Source organism: Heteronotia binoei, chromosome 2 (genome assembly GCF_032191835.1).
Source record: "Heteronotia binoei isolate CCM8104 ecotype False Entrance Well chromosome 2, APGP_CSIRO_Hbin_v1, whole genome shotgun sequence".
Lineage (NCBI taxonomy): Eukaryota > Metazoa > Chordata > Lepidosauria > Squamata > Gekkonidae > Heteronotia > Heteronotia binoei.
In genome coordinates this window covers 170,792,926-170,813,554 of record NC_083224.1, presented here as the reverse complement: position 1 = coordinate 170,813,554, position 20,629 = coordinate 170,792,926, and the positions used below count along the sequence as shown (strand labels likewise).

The window sequence follows — 20,629 nt, the reverse complement described above, 5'->3', positions numbered from 1 at the left end:
CTAAATCATGCAAGAGTAGGCTGTGAGGCATAAAGTAAAGATCCTTCATTCTAGTTGGGCATGCTTAGCCATAGCTGGGATCTCTTGCCATAACCTAGGTGCTTAGCTCAGTTCTTGTTCATGGCCCTATGCCTTGCTTTGGATTATATTTGACTTGGGTGGTTCAGGATAGCTGAAGGCCTGTTGATTTTTGACTTTGAAACAATGCTGCATTATTCCTTGTTAAGAATCCTCCAGATTTAGAGAACCACTGTTCTGTCAGTATCTAGGAACAGCTATTTTGTATCCTCCTGTTCTTAGCTCTTGTTTACATATTCCTGCACATCTTCCAGCACCACATTAATTATATTTTGGTTTCTGCATTTGGGAGGCTTCTATCTGAATCCAGTACGTTGGCCCAAGTTGATTACAGCTACCAAGGTAACTTGTTTGGGGACTCATCTTGTGAGTGTACAACCCTAATGGGGTTGGTTTCTTGTATGAACCCTGAAAAGGCTAGAGGCTTGGCCCTGTTGTCTCTTGCTGCTGCACAGTAAAGAAGCTGGTAGCAGCCATACAACTGAGGTGTGAGGATTCACATTTCAGTTCTCTTTTGTTTTGACACAGATGAAAGAATATACATAAATCCCTGAGAGTTTTTAAGGAACTTAAGCACTTACTTAAGACAGTGCAAGGTTACTAAAAGGACACTCTTAAGTATCACACTTCTAGCTTCCAGTGGTTAAGACTGATGTAACCATCCTTCTCCTTGAAAGTGTAAAAAATCAAGGCCAATCATGGATCCTTTATAGTTTTAATGTTTTAATACTGTTATCTTATGTTGTTAGCCGTCTTGAGCCTTCGTAAAATGGGTGGGATATAAATCTAACTTAATAAATAATAAGTAATTCTTCAGCTACTGAACAAAAATCTTTTCCCCAGCTCTCATTAGTGTTTCTTGCCAAAAGAATATTCACTGACACAGCATCTTTTCAAGGCAGCTTTACAGCATTCACTGGTGATAGATTGATTCATTTCTTAACCAGCTGCTTTCTAGATATGCAGTTAAAACTCAATTAAATGAAGTGTTTAACTCTATAGGAAAAATCAAGGAGAAGTTAAGTTAGGGTTAGAGGTTAACTTTTTGTTGTGGTATTGACAACCAGGGTTACTTCTATAGCTACTGATATTTTGTAATAGCTTTAATGAATTTAGGAGACACTGAGAAGAGATTAGGATTTGTGGTAGCGGTAATTACAAACTATAGATCATGAGTGTCAAACTCATTTATTATGAGGGCCAGATCTGACATAAATGATACCTTGTTGGGCCCAGCCATGTGGTTCATAAAATGCAAGTTAGCACAAATATAAACTTTATAAAAGGCACAAAAACAATTAAAGACTTTTAAACTTTTAAAAACATGCTTAAAACATTAGCACTCTTGCAATATTTTGTTTATTTACCAGTCTTTGATAACTGACACCTCTCGTTCTGAATTATTGCATCAAAATATCTTTGCTGTAGCAGTCTTGAGTATGCTGTTCAGGTGTGTATCTGTAAGCTGCAAACCTACTTTTGATCTGATATTCACTACAGAAATCTCATGGTCAGTGTTCTGAGCCCATGGCCCAAGAGAAAACATGAAATGGCTGAGCATTGTAAGCTTCTGAACATAAGTTGCTTCATGTACTGGTCAAGAACATGAGACGGCATCCTGACACAGATAACATAAGAAAAGCCATGTTGGATCAGGCCAATGGCCCATCCAGTCTAACACTCGGTATCACACAGTGGCCACTCACTCAGCCTCAACAGATCCCTTTGGAGTGCCTCACAATCCTCTCTGGTTCTCACCACCCTGAACAATTTAGTGTCATCTGCAAACTTAGCCACTTCACTGCTTACTCCCAACTCCAAATCATTAATGAACAAGTTAAAGAGCATGGGACCAAGTACTGAGCCTTGCTGCACCCCACGGTTTACCATCTTCCACTGCGAAGATTGCCCGTTTATACTCACTCTCTGTTTCCTATTAATTAGCCAGTTTTTGATCCACAAGAGGACTTTTACTCCATGACTCTCGAGCTTACTAAGGAGCCTTTGATGAGGAACTTTATCAAAAGCTTTCTGGAAGTCAAGGTAAACAACATCTATTGGGTACCCTTTGTCCACATGCTCGTTCACCCCCTCAAAGAACTGTAACAGGTTAGTGAGGCAAGATCTTCCCTTAAAGAACCCATGCTGAGTCTTCCTCAATAATTTGTGTTCATCAATGTGCCTACTTGAGGGCTATGTGTTTGTCTACAAAACTATAGCCTTTCCCAGATAAATAACTACAACCTCCTATGAGGCAGTGCAAGAATTAGAGAGATGGCAATGAATGTACAGTGGCCAGTATCAGCCTGCTATCTAGGAAGCCTAGGTTCAACCCCTCCCCCCCCCCGTTTGCAAATGTGCTGGATGAACTTGGTCTGGACACACATTCTCAGTCTAATCCACCTCACTGACTTGTTATTCCTCATCTAAATAGTTCACATTGCTTTCCTACTGAGAAAGACTGGATCATGAGGGCATGAATGCAATGAAAAGGGGGAGGGAATCCAATTGTATCCAGGAGAGCTGTGGTATAACGAGACCAACAAAACACACATGAAAACTCATACACTGAATAAAATTTTGCTGCTCTTAAAGATGCTTTGTATTTCTCCTGTGTGACTGAAGCAGCCAAGCCAAGCAAGATCTCCCTTGTTCCCTCTTCCACTCAGCCAATGGAGCGGAAGAAAGGCTTGCCTTTGTCTCCTGTGCAACTGAGAAGCCTGGCAGCAAGCAAACTCTGCCTCGATCCCTCCCTGGGAGGAGGAAGGGGAGGAGCCTTAACTAGTGCAGGGAACTATATCTCTCATGTATGATTGACAGAGTCTGGTAAAGCAAACTGCAACATAGCAGCAGAATGAATGGAGAAGGAAGCAAGAGACAACCATTTGCTTGTGGGCTGGATAGAAGCCTTCCAGGAGCCTGTTCCATACTGCAGATCACATGTCTGACACCCCTGCTATAGATGTTAAAATGCAAAACCCTAAAAAATTAAGCTGCCTCCTAGATCCAAATAAAATTAAGTCCTGTGGTAAGAAACAGTATCTTAAATCAAGTCCAGAAGAAACTGGGCAACCAGCAAAGCTGTTTCAAAAACTAGTTTATCAAATTTAGTTACTGGGCATGTTTATTAAATTTAAAGGTATAAATGCATTAGTTTTTTATAAGCAAAATTGCAAATATATCCAAGTACCTGACAGACTGTTACAAACTGCTGCATCCTATAATACTTGTCATGTATCATAATATGTGCCATCTTAGTAGTAAGAAAACTAAAGGTGAAATTAGAGGGACAAAGGGGTGTATCTGGATATTAAGCTAAACTAACACTGAACTGAAACACATTATTATATTACTGCTAAAAGCAATAAACATATCCTTTTAAATAGGTTGCACGTCTACAGTATACATAAAGATAATTATCTAGTGCCGTAGAAAGTTTCATGCTATATATCTGGAGTAAGTAAAGTTTTGTCTTAAAAAGCACTTCACTCATTTCTAAAAAGAACATATTTCAAAAGGCATTTCTTTCTATTCTTTTCCAAATTTCCCATTGGAAAAGACTGATTTCCATCTGAATTCCAGCCTTTCACCTCTCTAGGCAACGTAGATCAAATTTTAGATAAGTACATCAATCTTGCTGCTTTGGAGACCTCTGAAACTCAGCTCAGCAACTGGGACAAGTCCCCCACCCCAGCTCAAAAGAAATATGGAAACTTGTGACTGCAGTGTGCTTCAGAGACACTTAAAAGCAGTGAGAAATTCTAAGGCTACCAAGCCCCTCTGAAGTTCAGCATGAAGTCAGTGCCAAGATCATGATATTAAAAGGTTCATTACCTTCGGCAATGGGTTTGTGAACATGAGCAAGTGACTTTTCTACCTTCCTATGGTTGTCCAAATAAGACATACAGGCTAACATTTGAAACCTACATATCTGTATATATTGGGATTTTTTTTCAAAAAATTCTAACACATCTATGAAACTCAGATGGCATGATGATTCCATTGGGAATCAAATAGCTCGAGCACTACCCTATTCTCCCAGCAACCAAATCACTGCAGAGGACAGAAAAAGAAGGGCAGCAGCCAGGCATCCTTGCACCATACCCTGCTGGACTCCCCCCCCCCCCAACACACTTTTTTGCTCTACTGCAGTATCTATATTTTCATCTATATATGAATATATAATCATATATCCCTGAATACTCCAAGATGCCAGTTGTGTTCCTTAGGCCTCCTTCTCCTTGTGGTACTTTAACCTACGATAGTATGGTCATGGTCATTCTCTATATTAGGTCCATTCCTCTAGAAAGATCCACCAGAATGGGTGCAAGCAGGCATCTTCACTGACCATATTTAGGAAACCTTGCAAGATTGTTCTGTTCTAGAGGGCATTTGTTGGAGTGTAAACTGTTTTAGCTGTATTAATCACATGCACTGATTTTTACTCCAGCGTTTTAATTCTTAATTCTTAAAGTCTGCTTCCTTCTGCTGTTTAGTTGGCCACTTTGAGCTTGCAGGCATAAGGCAGGGAAGAAAATAGTTTAAATAAAATATATTCAAACATCCATAAGCTGCCAAATGGGGAACCAATGCTGACTAGAAAATATGGTAAATATATAATATTTCTGCATGCAATGTCTTATAGTGCAAAACAACACAAACTGTGGCAGATACAAAGAGCTCACATATGAAAATCACAATTTTCTCCCTTAAAATGCACGTGAACAAGAAAATAAACTTGTGCTTTATTATACAATAGGCGAGAAAATAGCAAATAATCCATCGCATTTTTATCCTGCTCTTTCTTCATGAAGTTTAAGACAGCAGCATACATCCCCCCCCTCCTTCTATGAGAGGAGGTGGCTCAAAGTCACCCAGTGGAACTTCGGGGGGGGGGGGGGGAGCTGAACCTAGGTCCAGCTGTTTGTACTTCAAAAGTCTTGATATTGGCAGTAAATATATATCAGGGGTGGCCAATGGTAGCTCTCCAGATGTTTTTTGCCAATGGCTGGGGCTGATAGAAGTTGTAGGCAAAAACATCTGGAGAGCTACCATTCGCCACCCCTGATATATATAATACTGCTGGTATGAAGTAGCCTTCGGATATTATCATATATATGAGCCCACAGAAAATGCTTGCGAAATGAGCCAAGAGCTCTTGCTCATTATGAAAACGAAAACTGTTGTAATTTATTTATCTGTGTAGTTCAAAGAGCCAAACTATTCAGGAGCTGCCTGGAATTCAAAATTTATTTACTCTGAAAAGAAACTGAAACCAAGATTTTTGAATAGATTCTCTTTCTTGATTTGTTTAAGCTATCACCATTCTAAACAAACAATTCACTACCTCAGAAGTAGAATATGAAGACAAAAGACTACTTGTAAATGGATGTCTGAAAACAGAATCATAGGAAGAAACTGGGTCCAGATAAGAGTATTTGGCAAATAAGAATTTCAGGCCTTACAAAAAGACAAGTGTCAGGAGAAACTCAGGATGCTGCTGGATTCTGAAAAGCAGTGATACATGCTCAAACACATTATCACAGAACCTTACTTAATGCTCTCTTAACCCATAACGTTCCCAGGGTTGTGGGACTGGTGGTATGTATTAACTGCCTTATATTCTATTACCTTACAAGCAGAAATGGGCATTTTGGCCAGAACTTCCCTGAAATTTGGGGGCAGTCATAACTCTGTATGGTTTAAATGGCTTGGAGCCATTAAATCCTGTCAGCCCAGCTGTCTCAGTCTTACTTGCACAGCCCATTTAAAGGGGCTACACCAAGGAGCTAACTCAGTTGCCTCTGGCTCCCTGGTTAAATGAGCTGTCCAAGCAAGCCTGAGACAGCTAGTCTGGCCCTAGAGTTGCCAGACCCCCACCAGGGACAGGAGAACCCCCGTTTTTCTGGGGCACTTCCCTACCCCCAAAAGGTGATGTGATATCACATCACAGACATTGTTCGGTGACACTCTAGTTTATGGGCAAAACTCTATGGTAAAACTGACTATTGGGGAGGGATGGTGGCTCAGTGGCAGAGCATCTGCTTGGGAAGCAGAAGGTCCCAGATTCAATCCCTGGCATCTCCAAAAAAGGGTCCAGGCAAATAGGTGTGAAAAAACTCAGCTCGAGACCCTGGAGAGCCGCTGCCAGTCTGAGAAGACAATACTGACTTTGATGGACCAAGGGTCTGATTCAGTATAAGGCAGCTTCATATATTCATATAAACCATAGAGTCTTGCTCAAAAACCACGATGTCACCCCATGATGTCAGGTGACATCATTGTGCCATGCACTCTCCCCCCTTTTCCTGGCCACAGCAAGGGAGATGGGAAGCCTCTTCCCTCAGCCATTCTGTTTCTCTTTCTCCTGGTTCTCCCTCTCCTTCTGCTGGCTGCTGTTTTTCAGGCTGTCTTTTGCAGTCCTTTTAAAGTTTAAAGGGACTGCAAAAGACAGCCTGAATCAGCTGCGAGGTGGGAATGGGAAGGCTGCTCAGCAGTTTTTTGGGCTTTCTGCAAAACCTATTTAAAAGGACTGCAGTCACTTTCAACACAGTTTGCAGGGCTGCAATCCACACAAACCAATTTGATTTGTAAGCATGCATCCTGGCTTGGTTTGGGGTTCGGATCGTGCTGACCCATGAACCAAAGTATATGACTGTTTCTTTTTAAACTATAACAAACTTCTCACAAAACAGTCAGCAGAATTGTTCAGTACTTTCCAAGTCAAAAAGATTCTATTCAGACATTAACATTAATATAACAAATGTAAGCAAGGTATGTTAGGAATACCTAAGTCCAAAACTGTGAATTAAGAGCTATCTTCCATTGACGATCTCAAGGCACCAAAATGTATAAAAAGATCCCCTGTAAAACTTTAGCATACAGTACCATTGCATATATATCTCATGAATAATAGGATCAGTCCAGCGCCAGGGTATTAGGCGCCTCAGGCAAGGCTCCCCCCCCCCCCCCGCCGTCTCCTCCCCACCAGCAGGCAAAGTGTGCCCCCTCCCCCCCAGACACCTGGTCAGCCTCCCCTCACCACAGCTGCCTTACCTGAGAGGCAAGGTGGAGGTGGACACATGCCGCTTTTGCTTCTGCTGCCCTTCTAAAAGGGCACAGCTGAAAGGGCCTACAACCAGCTGATAGACAGGGGCTTTATCTGCGAGTGGGAAGGGCAGCAGTTTTCTCTTCCTTGCTCGCCCCACCTGTCATCTAGAGTCACCTAATGGATGTCCTGGCTCTGGGTTAGTTCTGCCCCACTTTGTCACCTCCATCTTACTCTTTTTTAAACATTAGAAAAAAACAACTATTGAATGCAGGGGCATGAGAGAATTAAAGTTCTCTAAATTCATGCCTATGGGTCATATTAGGTCGAAATACATCATAGAATTTCTTTCTATTTCTTCCTGTTTTCAGTGTACATAGAAAATTTAACTCAGAGGTCCACTGAGTGGTGTCAGTTGTACCTTGATGGAAAGTGTTACCAATTTATCTGTATATTCTTTACATAACAGTTTACTTCAAACGTTCAAGTTTCAAAGCTGTGGTTTTTTTACCAGCTAAGTTGTGAGGGGGGGACTATTGGGCCTCTTTGTTCATTTTTATGGTAGTTAGCTCAACTGCTGCTAAAAGTCTGCAGTTTGCAAAAGGAACTGAGGTCATCTTTGGGTAATTCTCAAAATTATGTTGTTAACGCAATGATTTAACATTATGTAGACATTATGAAAGAAAGAGTGGTGGGGTACAGGAGGAGTTCAAGCCCACAAGCTTTGCTGTTATGATTTACTATTTACGGGGTGGAACTATTGCATAATTATTGCAGCCCAGAGCTTGTCAGGGGAGGGCACGATATAAATATAATAAAATAAATAATAACTGTAGCTAATTAATTCAGCAGGTTTAAGACTGTATACTTAACACAGCATTTCTAGAAAATGGGGACGATGATCCTTCGGGATTTGTAGGATGTACATTAGTTCTTTGCAAGGTGAGAGCATGCGTGCCAGCTAATATGAACACAGAAGTCCTAAGTCTTTTAGTGGGGTGGTGAGACAGAGACCCTCTTTCAGGTTTCCACCTTCTTTTGAAGGCCATACTTATCTGGTACGTGGTAGGTCTCAGTGAGGAATGGGAGTCTGAAATTGTTTAATCAGAATGAAAAAAGCCAAGTTAAGGCTTACTCAGCTTCAGAGACAGGAAGCGGAAAATTTTCTAGTGCTGTATTTTTCTATGGAAGATTTTCTGTCCCACATATGTAAATATAGTGTGTTTATCTATAGCTGTTGTGACTGCTGGGCTCCTAATCAACCATGTGAGTCTAAATGTGGGATGTGAAGCACAGACAACCCAAACTGCATCTACAATAGTTCAGGCTTATACATGGTATATTTGCCTTCTTTTGTTAACATACTTTAAACATTTAAATTATTTAAATTTGCATCAAAAATTTTCTTGGAAAACCCATATCATTCCCTAACTTTTCTTACAGCAAAGAAAAACAATCTTAAAATCAGAAACAAATCCCATTTCATTTAATAAGATTTCACTCTTCTAATAGGAAATATGCAGTTAGTATTGAAGTGAAGTATGTAAGATTGTCTCTCAGACAGCTTGTCAAGAAATTTAATTCTTCTAATATTCATGAATATCCTTCCCATAATGCTAGTGGTGTGATTTGTCCTTTCAAATAAAAGGCAAAGACTGTTTAATTATATTCCAGCCTTGTAAGAAACTGAGGAGTGCTCAGCTGAAAGTGACACTTGTACTACACAGCACAGGGTCCAACAATCAAAAAAGTTGCTGCAGAGCGTTCTTCCATACAATTAGATCATCCATAACTGTCTGCTAGCAACAGGCTAGAAATAAACAATGCCAGCAAAAAGTCCACTGGTCTTGCTGTCTGAAATTAGACAGCATACTTGGCTAACTGCTTGAAGAAGACACAACTTAGTAACAGAAGTCTACAGCAATAACTGGACCATAAATTGAGCAGCCAGCTCCCTCCACCCTGGTCATTTATAGCATGTAATAAAAGGGAAGAAAACCAAATCTGATTGGTACATGAATACAAAAGCTCATACCCAGAATTAAACTTGGTTGGTCTTAAGGGTGCCACTGCACTCAAACTTGATTTGATTTTCTTCTAGTTTTCCAAACTGCTTTATTTCTGGGAGGATATTCTTACAGCACAGTAAGCAAGTATCTATAAACTTATGTGTAAGTCCGTATCCCTCTTAGATCACAGACAGCTAAAAGGGCACATTTGTTCCTTACTTTTGACTTTCTGCAGCACCAGGAGTTTTCAGTATATTGAATGTTACACAGAATTAAAAGCCTCTCGTAAAAACTGGTGCAGAATCATAGCTCCCAACTTAGCTTCCAGCTTTCATCTTTTTTTTAAAAAAGTACATTTCTCTTAGCAGTAAATTTCTTGTGGTTGCAAAGATGCCTGAAAAAGCTTTCAAGGTCCAATGCACAAGATGGCATTTCTGTGCCAGGCTTAGCTCCCTCAAGGCTTCCAGCCTGTCCTGTCTGGAACAGTCACCATAGTTGCCAATTTACTTTTGCTGCTACAGTTGGCTTTTTAAAAATCCTCACTTTCTACAGAAACTGAAGAATACAGCAAACGACTAACTAAATAGCAATACCTTTGCATATTTCAAAACATCTTTATTAAGTTGTATGCTAATTTGCTGTTCACCTATGTAAAGGGATCTGCCTACACATATATGAACTGTTAACTTCCATTTCTATGTATCTGAGGATGCGTGCCTGCACACGAAAGCACATACCCTGAATAAACTTCTGTTGGTCTTAAAAGTGCCACTAGACTCAAAATTTGTTTTACTACTTCAGATCAACACAGCTGCCCACCTGGATTGAACTCCTAATGCTTTCAAGCAATTTATTTGCTTGTATGCACTTTATCGATTTGAATGATCTATTTCAAGCACAAAACTTGCACTTTTGGGGAAGAGTTCTCAGTGTCTCCTATCCTCCATTTATCCTCACAACAACCTTGTGAAGTAGATTAAGCTGAGTGCAACTGACCCAAGATCACCTGGCATGCTTCCCAGACAAAGTGAATGTGGGGGAAGAAAGTATATAGAAATAACCTAAATACTTAAAAAGTTAACTGGTTTAAAGTATTATTCTGCCTTATCTTCCCTCTACAACTATAACTCAGTTGTAGAATCATAAAATTTTAAAATTCTCTAAAAATTGTAGATTCGATTGTGTTCATCGTAATTTTAACCCTATATTCATTTTCAATTATTTTTTTGTTTATTGTTTTAACTGATCTGTGGCTGGTTAACTGGTTTTCTGAACAGTTCCACCCAATGAGTCAACAGTGTAAGAAGAGAGGTCCTTCCGTGTTCTATTTTATAAAAAGCCTAAATACTCTGAAAAATGGTATTACTAGCCCATGAAATTATAAAAGGTTATAGATACATCAGTAGAGATCAAAGTCCTTGGGCTACGGTTACCACAAAAACAAAGTCCTTGGGCTTGCATGCTCCATCTTCCTTTTTCCCCTGGAAGACTGAAGACTCTGTATTCCCAAGTAGAAAGAATCACAACATCCAAACTGAATAGAATGACAAGTTACGGTTTGACACAAACCAGGATGTATTCTATCTCCAAGCAGAATACAAGAGAATCACCATGCCAAGTTGCAACACAGAGGGCTCATTCCCATAAAAAACCAGAACTAGATGTTACACAGTTGAATGAGAGATGTTTCTGTAAAGACACTGGGAACTATCAAATTGAAACTTACAGATGCTTCATCTTCCGTGGGCTGTTCAAGGCACAGCTAGATTAGAAGTTCACAAGCAATTTAGCATGCTAGTGACCATACTAAGACTTCATGATAAGACAAAAGATCCTCTACCACTTTGTTATCTACTCAGTAACCATTCATTTATAAAGCAGACAAAAGTTGCATAAGAAACCAGAATCATAACTTATTTCAATGAAAGATGTCATGCAAATTTAGCATCCTGTAGTTCCCAGAGTAGTAATTACAACCAATAAAATTAGAAAGTACGGATGTTATCTGGCTACAAATGGGAAGGTCACATCTTTGGATCTAAAGTAACTTTTGTTATTTTCAAGTTCAACAAAAGCTAAAACGAGGGTGGCCAAACTTGCTTAACACAAGAGCCAAATAGAATAAATATCAGATGTTTGAGAGCAGGAAGGCAGAAAGGAGTGGAAAGAAAGCAACTTTAACTTTAAATGCATTCTCCAAGCCACTGGCTGGCTTGGATAAGTGATTTAAAGAGAGATATTCCTTCTGCAAGATGGCTGATGGGGTGGTGGGGGCTTTGAGAGCCACACAATACGTGTGAAAGAGCTACATACGGCTCCTGAGCTGCACTCTGGCCACCCTTGAGCTAAAAGCATCCTTTTGTAACTGCTCATCTTGTTACTATAAGGAAACATGGGATTGCCATCTTTAGCAATGAAAGAGAAACCACTTCAAGACTACCATGAGTAATCCTTATGTAAAGAAAAACATAGCCACTGATTACTGCTCCATGTCAGAAACCACGATGAAGCCATAATTCCTTATTTCTGTAAGTAAATAACAAGTTAGATCTTTTTCTCCTTTATCTCCCACCTTAGTTCTAATCATATAAGTCAAGGCAACAGGCATACTTCCAGGTCTGCCATCCCAGGCACTAACTATGCCCATACCTGTGCTTATGTTCCATGAGGTGGCTTTATCATGGAAATCTGACAGAAACCTAAAGGAGACTAACACACTTATTATGCACAAGTACAAGCGTAACAAAAGGCTATCAAGCAATCAAGGCAGCAGCCCTGTTGTTTGACCTCCAAAGGAAATGTCTGGTCATTGCATGAGATAGTGCTGGACGAGAGGGATCACTGGTCTGATCCAGCAGAGTTCTTATGTTCTTACATTTCAACCTTGTGACTCTTCCCCTTCAAACTTGTTTCCTCTCCACATTATCCTCTATGCCAGTGGTCCCCAGCCTTTTTGGCTCCAGGGACCAATTCTGTGGAAGAAAATTTTTCCATGGACAGTGGGGGGGAGGTGATGGTTTTGGGATGATACAATTGTGCACTTTATTTCTATTAGTTTGGTGGTTAAGTGTGTGGACTCTTATCTGGGAGAACGGGGTTTGATTTCCCACTCCTCCACTTGCAGCTGCTGGAATGGCCTTGGGTCAGCCTAGCTCTTGCAGTGCCGTCCTTGAAAGGGCAGCTTCTGGGAGAGCTCTCTCAGCTGCACCTAACTCACAGGGTGTTTGTTGTGGTGGGGGAGGAAGGTAAAGAAGATTGTGAGCCGCTCTGAGACTCTGAAATTGGAAGTGGAGGGTAGGAGATAAATCCATTGTTTTCTTATTATTATTATTGCATTGTAATATATAATGAAATAATTATGCAACTTAAGGCCCGGTTGCTAACAGGCCACAGTCCAGTACCGGTTCACGGAGCAGGGGTTGGGGGCCCCTGCTCTATGTGTATACACAGACAAATATGCTGAGATTAATCCTGGATGAGATGTGTTGTTCTATAGCTGCAAAATAAAACAGGAGTCCAGTGGCACCATAAAGACTAACACAATTTATTCAAGCATAAACTTTAACAAGTCAATGCATCCTGATGAACTGTGCTCTAACTCACAAAAGCTTAGACTGGTATAGAACTTGTCAGTTTTGAAGGTGTTACTGGATTCTTGATCTGTTTTATGTACACAAGGGCAACCATTTTATGCACCCAAAAAGGCAGGCAGTGCCCCATCACCTCCATGGCTATGTTTGGCCACTGTGTGACATAGCGTGTTCGACTGGATGGGCCACTGACCTGATCCAACATGGCTTCTGTTATGTTCTTATGTCTCCCCTATCTCTTTTCATTCAGTCTTTTCTCTTCCCCTTCCAACTTCATGGCATTGCACTGAGAGCCTAGAATAGAATGTGAAACTACTGGACCACACCAGACTTCTTTTCAAGATCCTCCAAGATCCTGCTGCAGATTCCAATTTTACTCTGCAGGAAGCAAATCCAAGAGCATGTGGTTCTGTTTTTAATGATCAACGCTATTTTTTAAAAAAAAAAAAAATCTGCAGCCCGGTTCTGTGCATGGGTTCACCCGGAAGTTAACGTCTGGAACCGGGGGGGGGGGGGGGGAGAAAGAGCCTCTATAGAAACCGCAGCCTTCCTTAAAGGCAACCAGTCGCGCTCAGATGAGTCAAGAGAAGTTACTCATTTTTTCTTCCCACTGTTATCTCCCCGACCCCACGAGGAAGGAATCTGGAGAGAGATTCAGGCCGGAAGTTAAGAGGAGAAAAAAAGGGGGGAGTAAAAGAAAGACGAGAAACGGGGTGGGGGGAACAAAAGAACGATCGAGGGGTTGGAGAAAATGAAAGAGGAGGAGGCAGGAAGTCCTTAAAACGGAAGAGTGGCATTCGTTTCAAAACCGTCCCCATCCTCCCCATAGCGCACATATTCTTTTCAGCCAGCCCTCAGCCTAGGGTTGCCAAGTGCAAATCAAGAAATATCTGGGGGCTTTTGGGGTGGAGCCAGGAGCAAGGGTGTGACAAGCATAACTGAACGCCGAAGGGAGTTCTGACCACCACATTTAAGGGACCTCACACCTTTTTAAATGCTTTCTTTCCATTGGAAATAAGGAAGGATAGGGACACCTTCTTTTGAGGCTCACAGAATTGAACCCCTTGGTCCAATCTTTTTGAAACTTTAAGGGTGTTTTGAGGAGAGGCTCCAGATGCGATTCTGAAAATATGGTGCCTGTACCTCAAAAAACAGCTCCCCACAGATCAATTCTCCATTATACCCTATGGGAATCGGTCTCCATGGGGAATAATGGGGTGCCAGCAAACCTTTCCCTCCCCAACCCCGCTTTCTATTGACCCTGAAGCGGGGCGGGGGGGAGACCTTCCAACCCGGGGGATTCCCTGCCCTCACCTGGGGATTGGCAACCCTACCTCAGCCGAGAAGGCCGGCGGCCGCAGCGGCTCTTCTCCTTCCCTTCCGCCCCCACCACCGCGAGGAAAGAGACAAGGCAGCTCTTTCTCTTTTGCCGCCTCCTCCTCGAGGCTCTCGTGTCCAGCCGGGGCCCACCACCCTCGCCTCAAGCCCCGGCTGGCCCTCCGTTTCGGGAGTCCTTTCCCGGCCCGCTTTCCCGCGTCCCGTTCCCGCGCCACTTTCCCCGCCCTTGGCCGAATAAGGCCACCTCGCCCCACCTGAGGAGTAGACTCACCGAGGACGAGGCCGGAACAACCGCCCCAGCCGCTTCCACACAGAGCGGGCCAAGATGGCGGGCGGGCAGCCAAGCCGGCGGCGGCGCCTCGCAACGTCTGACCTCACCACGCCACGTAGCAGCGGGGACGGGTCACGTGACGGGAACCCGCCGCCAGTTTGCTTAAGCGAGGCTCCCGGCGCGCTCTAGAACCAGGGGAGAAGGAAAGACAGTGGTTGGCGCCCCTGCAGGGGATGGGGAGAACTGCAGGGCCGGTTCCAGCGCAGCGGTGAACTGTACGTTTCATGCATTTTTAAAAATAAATGTTTTGTAATTTTGAACATTTTACTATTGGCATCTTAAAGACTAATACAATTTATTAGAGAATAAGCTTCCTAGAGTCATCATATGCATAAAGTAGATCAACATTTGAGTCTAGTGGTAGCTTTAAAGCTGGCAGTTTAATTCACGGTATAAACTTTCGTATGTTTGTACCTTGGATAAAACTTCGTTGGTCTTAAGAGTGCAGTTGGGATTTGAACTTTATTCTGCTACCTCAAATCAACACAGCTACTCCTGAATTTATATGCATGAAGACTATGTCTATAATTGCTGTTGTTCAGTTGCATAGAGAGTCCACTCTTTGTGACCACATGGATCACATCATGCCAGGCCTATTTTCCACTGCCTCCCTAAATTCGCTCAAATTCATGTTTGTTGCATCGATAACACTGTCTAACCATCTCATCCTTTGCCATCCCCTTCTTCTTTTACCTTCAATCTTTCCCAACATCAGGGGCTTCTCCAGTGAGCGCTACCATCTCATTTGGTGGCCAAAGTATTTGAGCTTCAGTTTCAGTATTTTCCAAGGAATAGCCAGGGTTGATTTTCTTTAGGATTGACTGATCTGGTCTCCTTGCCGTCCAAGGGACTCTCAAGAGCATAGCTGGTGTGTGGGAGTAGGCCAAGTAGGTGGCTGCCTAGGGCGGTGCCCCCTCTCTCCATGCGCAGCTTGTGTGCTCCTTGTAGCCTGCTGTCCCCAATGGAAAGCAGGCTTCATGGAGCGCAGATGCTGCCTGACTGGTTTTACAGACCCGGGAAACATGAAAGTGGACAGCACCTGCACAGTGTGCTCCTCGGAGCCAGGCAGGGATAAATTAACCAGTTGTAAAAGCTGAACATAAGAGAAGCCATGTTGGATCAGGCCAATGGCCCATCCAGTCCAACACTTTGTGTCACACAGTGGCCAAAAAACCCCAAGTTCCATCAGGAGGTCCACCAGTGGGGCTAGAAGCCCTCCCACTCTGCCCCTCCAAGCACCAAGAATACAAGAGCATCACTGCCCCGGACAGAGTTCCAACAATATGCTGTGGCAAGTAGCCACTGATGGACCTCTGCTCCATATTCTTATCCAATTCCCTCTTGAATCTGGCTATGCTTATAGCCGCCACCATCTCCTGTGACAGTGAATTCCACATGTTAATCACCCTTTGGATGAAGAAGTACTTCCTTTTATCAGTTCTAATCTGATTGCTCAGCAATTTCATTGAATGTCCATGAGTTCTCGTATTCTGAGAAAGGGAGGAAAGTACTTCTTTCTCTACCTTCTCTATCCCATGCATAATCTTGTAAACCTCTATCATGTCACCCCACAGTCGACATTTATGATGAACATATGATGAAGAAAAGCCAATTACAGTTTCTAAAAATTCGCTCCTGTTGAAGTTGTATGCTGCCACTCATCCTTCCTACTGTACTTTAACAGAGCCATGAGGTGGGAGCTATAACTCAATGGAAGAGCATCTTTCTCGCATGCACAAGGTCTTGTCCCTGGCACCTCCAGCTAAAAGGATCAAGTAGTATTCTCACAATTGTTATTGTTTAATCTCACAATTTTTTTTAAATTGGAATTTAAAATAAAAACCTGTAAATTAAAAATGTAAATAGTTTCAAGTTTCTTCATTTCTCCTACAATTCTCTACTTTTTAAATTCCAGGGGGGGGGCTAGTGGGCAGCTCGCCTAGGGCACCAAAAACCCTAGCACTGGCCCTGCTCAAGAGTCTTCTCCAGCACCACAGTTCAAAAGCATCTATTCTCACAACTCTCACAGCCATACATTACCACTATAATTATAATTAGACCGGTGAATTTGTGTTAAAAGCTGCATCTGCATCTGACTGCAGCTGAACGTTCATGGTGGGATAAATTTTGTTACTCTCTAAGGAGTTGCTAGACTTTTCCTTTCTTTTATGCTGTGGCTGTCCTTCTGGAATTAATTTTTAATATGATGTATTATAACACAACTTTTTAAAAAATGACAGGCTGAGTGGAAGCAAATACAGGAAGAAACTGTAAAGTCCACCAGGATTCATCCTTATGTCAGAAATCAAGCAAAATAAATGTTAAAAATAAATGAAAAGGATTGAGGGGGGGAGAGGAATTCTGATGGCACCCCCATCCTTTCCCTGGAATGCCCCCCCACTCCCACTCTGGTGTGCCCTGGAGAGGCCCTGCTCTGCTAGCAGCTCTGGAGGAGCCCTGCAGCTTTGGAGGGCCTGGTTGGCATGGAAGACCAGGAGGAGGAGGACCTCCATGTCTGAGGATGGCCCAGAACAGAGTGTCGGCAAGCAAAGGGGGCAGATTGGAGGCCCTCCAATGAAGGAACCATACAGATGGAAGGTGGTGGTGGGGGTTAAATGGAGTGGCCTGGCCTCCTGGGCCCCACTGTAGCTATGGGCCTGATCACATCGATGCTGAGCTCCCTCTCCAAATTCTGTCCCCAAATCTTCAGGAATTTCCTAGTCAGGACTTGGTAACCTTATAGTTAGTCCATCTAATATGACAAGGAGAATGCTAAAGTGTCTTTTTTGACAACAAGGTTTCCCCTTTGTGGTTTACGGCAGCTTACCCTGTCAAGGTGAAGGGGGAGAAAGGTGTGTATATATGAAAAGAAAGCACAGTTTAAATTCTGGTAAAGACAAGGCTCCAAGAACCACAGAGTACTAATAAATTGGCTAAAGTACCTGGTGGGTGCAAGATGTTTCTCTGGGGATCTTTTGTGGGGCAAGAGAAGCAAAGCCTCTTTGTGCTCTAAAACAGAGCAAATAGCACCCCTGGGCTGTTTTGGTTCAGGTACGTCAGGGGGGGGGCACGAAGGGTTGCCAACCCCCAAGTGGGCTCTGCCCTTGAAATCTCCAGGTATTTCCCAACCTAGAGCTGGCAACCCTAGCAGCCCCAACCTTGAGTCAGTCACATATTCTCATAGAGCTGTTCTTCACAAGAGCAGTTTATGTCAGAGCTCTCTCTCTAGCTCATAGCGTGTCTGTTGTGAGGAAGGGGAGGGGAAGGAAACTAAGCCGCTCTGAGACTCCTTTGGGTAGTGAAGGGTGGGATATAAATCCAATCTTTTCTTCTTCCAAGTCTTGGCTGCTTTCACACAAACTAATTAATGTACTTTCAGGCCACTTTGCAACTGGATTTTACCGTTTGAAATGACAAAACCCACATACAATTGGTCGCTGAAGTGGATTGAAGCTGCATTATTTAGCATGTATGAAAGCACCCTAAATTGAGGCCCTCAAGACTTTTAGGGTGCCGTTTCCCCACAGCTGCTATCTGGCTCATTACAAAACTTAAATTGTGTAGCTTGGCCTGTCAGGAAAGTGGGGTGTATGTATGTAACAATTCTTATCTATGAAGGGAAAAGCTGACATCATTCAGGTTCTGGACTTAATGTTCTAGCAGTGGGTACTTTTAGATGGTAATTAAGGATCCTAGGTTGTTTGACCTTTTGTCTGTTCCCCTAGAGGAGACAGCAGCTTTGGAGGGTGGACTCTTTGGCATTACATCCCTGTTTGCTGAGTTCCCTTCCCAGGCTCCACCCCCAAATCCTCAGGAGTTTCCTAAACTGGAGCTGGCAGCCCTAGGGGAAAAGGTTGTTGCTTGTTTTTTACCATTTCTAGTGGCAGTGTATAAAAGCAGAGCAGTTTGGGACTCTGTTCAGTGGTATTCAAAGTAAAGTTAAGAGTCCAGTAGCACCTTTAAGACTAACAAAGTTTTATGGAGCAGAGGTCCATCAGTGGCTATTAGCCACAGCATACTGTTGGAACTGTCTGGGGCAGTGATGTTCTGTATTCTTGGTGCTTGTGGGGGGCAAAGTGGAAGGGCTTCTAGCCCCACTTGTGAACCTCCTGATGGCACTTGGGTTTTCTTTGGCCACTGTGTGACACAGAGTGTTGGACTGGATGGGCCGTTGGCCTGATCCAACATGGCTTCTCATGTTCTTATTCAAGTTATAAGCTTTTGTGTATACACACGCACTTCTTCAGATACAATGAAGTACAGATACATGAAAGCTTATACCCTGAATAAAACTTTGTTGGTCTTAAAGGTGCTGCTGGACTCAAGCTTTATTATGTTGCTTCAGACCAACATGGCTACGCACCCGGATCTGTATTCAAAGTGTAATTGGGCACTCCATTACACAAAACAAATACCATTAATAAGGAAATAATTTACAAATCTGCCAAGTATAGCAGCTAAATTACTACATGCACAATGGTGGAAAAAGAAAAAAAAATCTCCCCACTATTTTTGCCTGTCATAACAAAATTTACTATTGATAGCAGATGAAATGTCCTCTCAACTAAAGGGAATGCAGAAGGTTTTTTTTGTATCTAGTTTTTATGACAAATAGGTTCTATTCCCTCAGTATTCTGAACCAAATGTTGGTTCAAGGAAAGATAACACTAATTTTAGTCTTATATATATACTGTCTATGAATAATTCAGGGTACATTTTTAATCTTGCCACATTCTTTTGCTGTGGGCGGGGTTCTGCTGCTCAGCTGAGCTGTATTTGACTCGGGAGCGGAATGAAGGTGGGCAGCAAAGCCAGCTTTGGCCAAGTTGTGACTTTCTTGAACAGCTCATGGACCCAGATGTACTGCTCTTCTACAGGAAGCGGGTTTCAGTTAACTATTCATCAAACACAGAAGAATACTGCATCACCAACTTTACTGCATTAGTCGCATGTTGTAATGTAAAGCAGTTCAAAGATTTTTTTAAAAATCACATCAGCCATCAGAATAAAACAGCAAAGGCTGTGACTCTACTGTGACCATTGGTCTTAAAAAACAGCATTACAAAACTCTAGGCAATACAAACAGCCATATCCATCAGATACATTCTGACCTTCCACCCCATCACCTTTTGTGATAATCTCCAAGCCAGCAACTGAGGCGTATGCTTCTGTTAATTTAGTGTCCTGCCTCCTCTTATGTTTCTTTATGCCGCCTCCATTTCTATGCCACCTCTGAACAGAAATTGTTCAAGGTGACCACAAGGGCATTGTGAAAGGTATCGACAGAAAGATCCAGGCTTTACAAATGGCAGCCAAAAATGTGGACAATGAAGAAGGCACTCAGAGGCACTAAACCCCAGACACAGGAGGCAACATTAGGGGAAAGTCTTGGCCTCTATGCCCTGTTGCCGGCCCTCCAGAGAAACTGGTTAGTCACCATGTGAGACAGAATCTAGACTAGATGGACCATTGGCTTGACCCAGCAGGGCTCTTCTTGTGTTCTTATGATGTGGCAGATCTTTCTGTATTTTCACCACAAATGCTGGCAGAGGATCTCAAGTGTTTTCATAGGACAGGTGACCTGTTGTGATATGGTGATGGTAGCCCAATAAGTTGCCAGTTACCAGTGCAGCTATATCATTAAAAAAAACTCTTAAATTGTAATCTGCAGTTTTCATTTAATACCCATCTGAAATTCTAATGCATTCTTGTAGGATAGCAGTCTCTTTTTCAAATTACTAGGAGACTGTTATGTGGCTACCTCTCCAGCAAGAAGAACTACCAGTGCTTTTTCCTTTCTTAAAAGATCCAAAGTCAAGCAGCTAGAGTGTAATGGAAGCTATCTGCTAAAAAAGAATGGTAAGATAAGACTTCAGGTTGAAGCCACCAATGTCCACATGTCCCAAACTGTACAGTTCCAAAATACACACACACAAAACCCAATAAAAGATTATTTCTCACAAATGGATGCTTTCTTTTTTCCAATTTAACTTTACATAGGACACCCTATCCCAAGAATTACGGGAGGGTAATGACTAAAACTTGATGTATTAAGTGCATTAAAATAAAATGTTGCATACAGGCAATCCATATTCTGCGCAGCAAAATCTGCATTCTCTGACCTGCACAAGCTGTGAAAAGTTGCCTAATTTTGCTTTATTTTTCATAATTCCAGGTTTTGCTAGATGGAAAGAGAATTGAGGAATTTTGCAGGGAAGTGCTGGCAATCTCATTC

At 42.4% G+C, this 20,629-nt stretch overlaps 1 protein-coding gene across 1 annotated transcript in view; it reads right to left on the bottom strand.

Moving 5' to 3' along the window:
- Positions 1 to 14,502, bottom strand: part of PRRC2C (proline rich coiled-coil 2C) — a 90,845-nt gene extending 76,343 nt beyond the window's left edge. Inside the window, exon 1 of the mRNA XM_060232449.1 lies at positions 14,335 to 14,502. The gene's annotated coding sequence lies outside the window, so the exon portion shown is untranslated. The remainder of the gene's footprint in view (positions 1 to 14,334) is intronic.
- Positions 14,503 to 20,629: the final 6,127 nt, after the last annotated feature.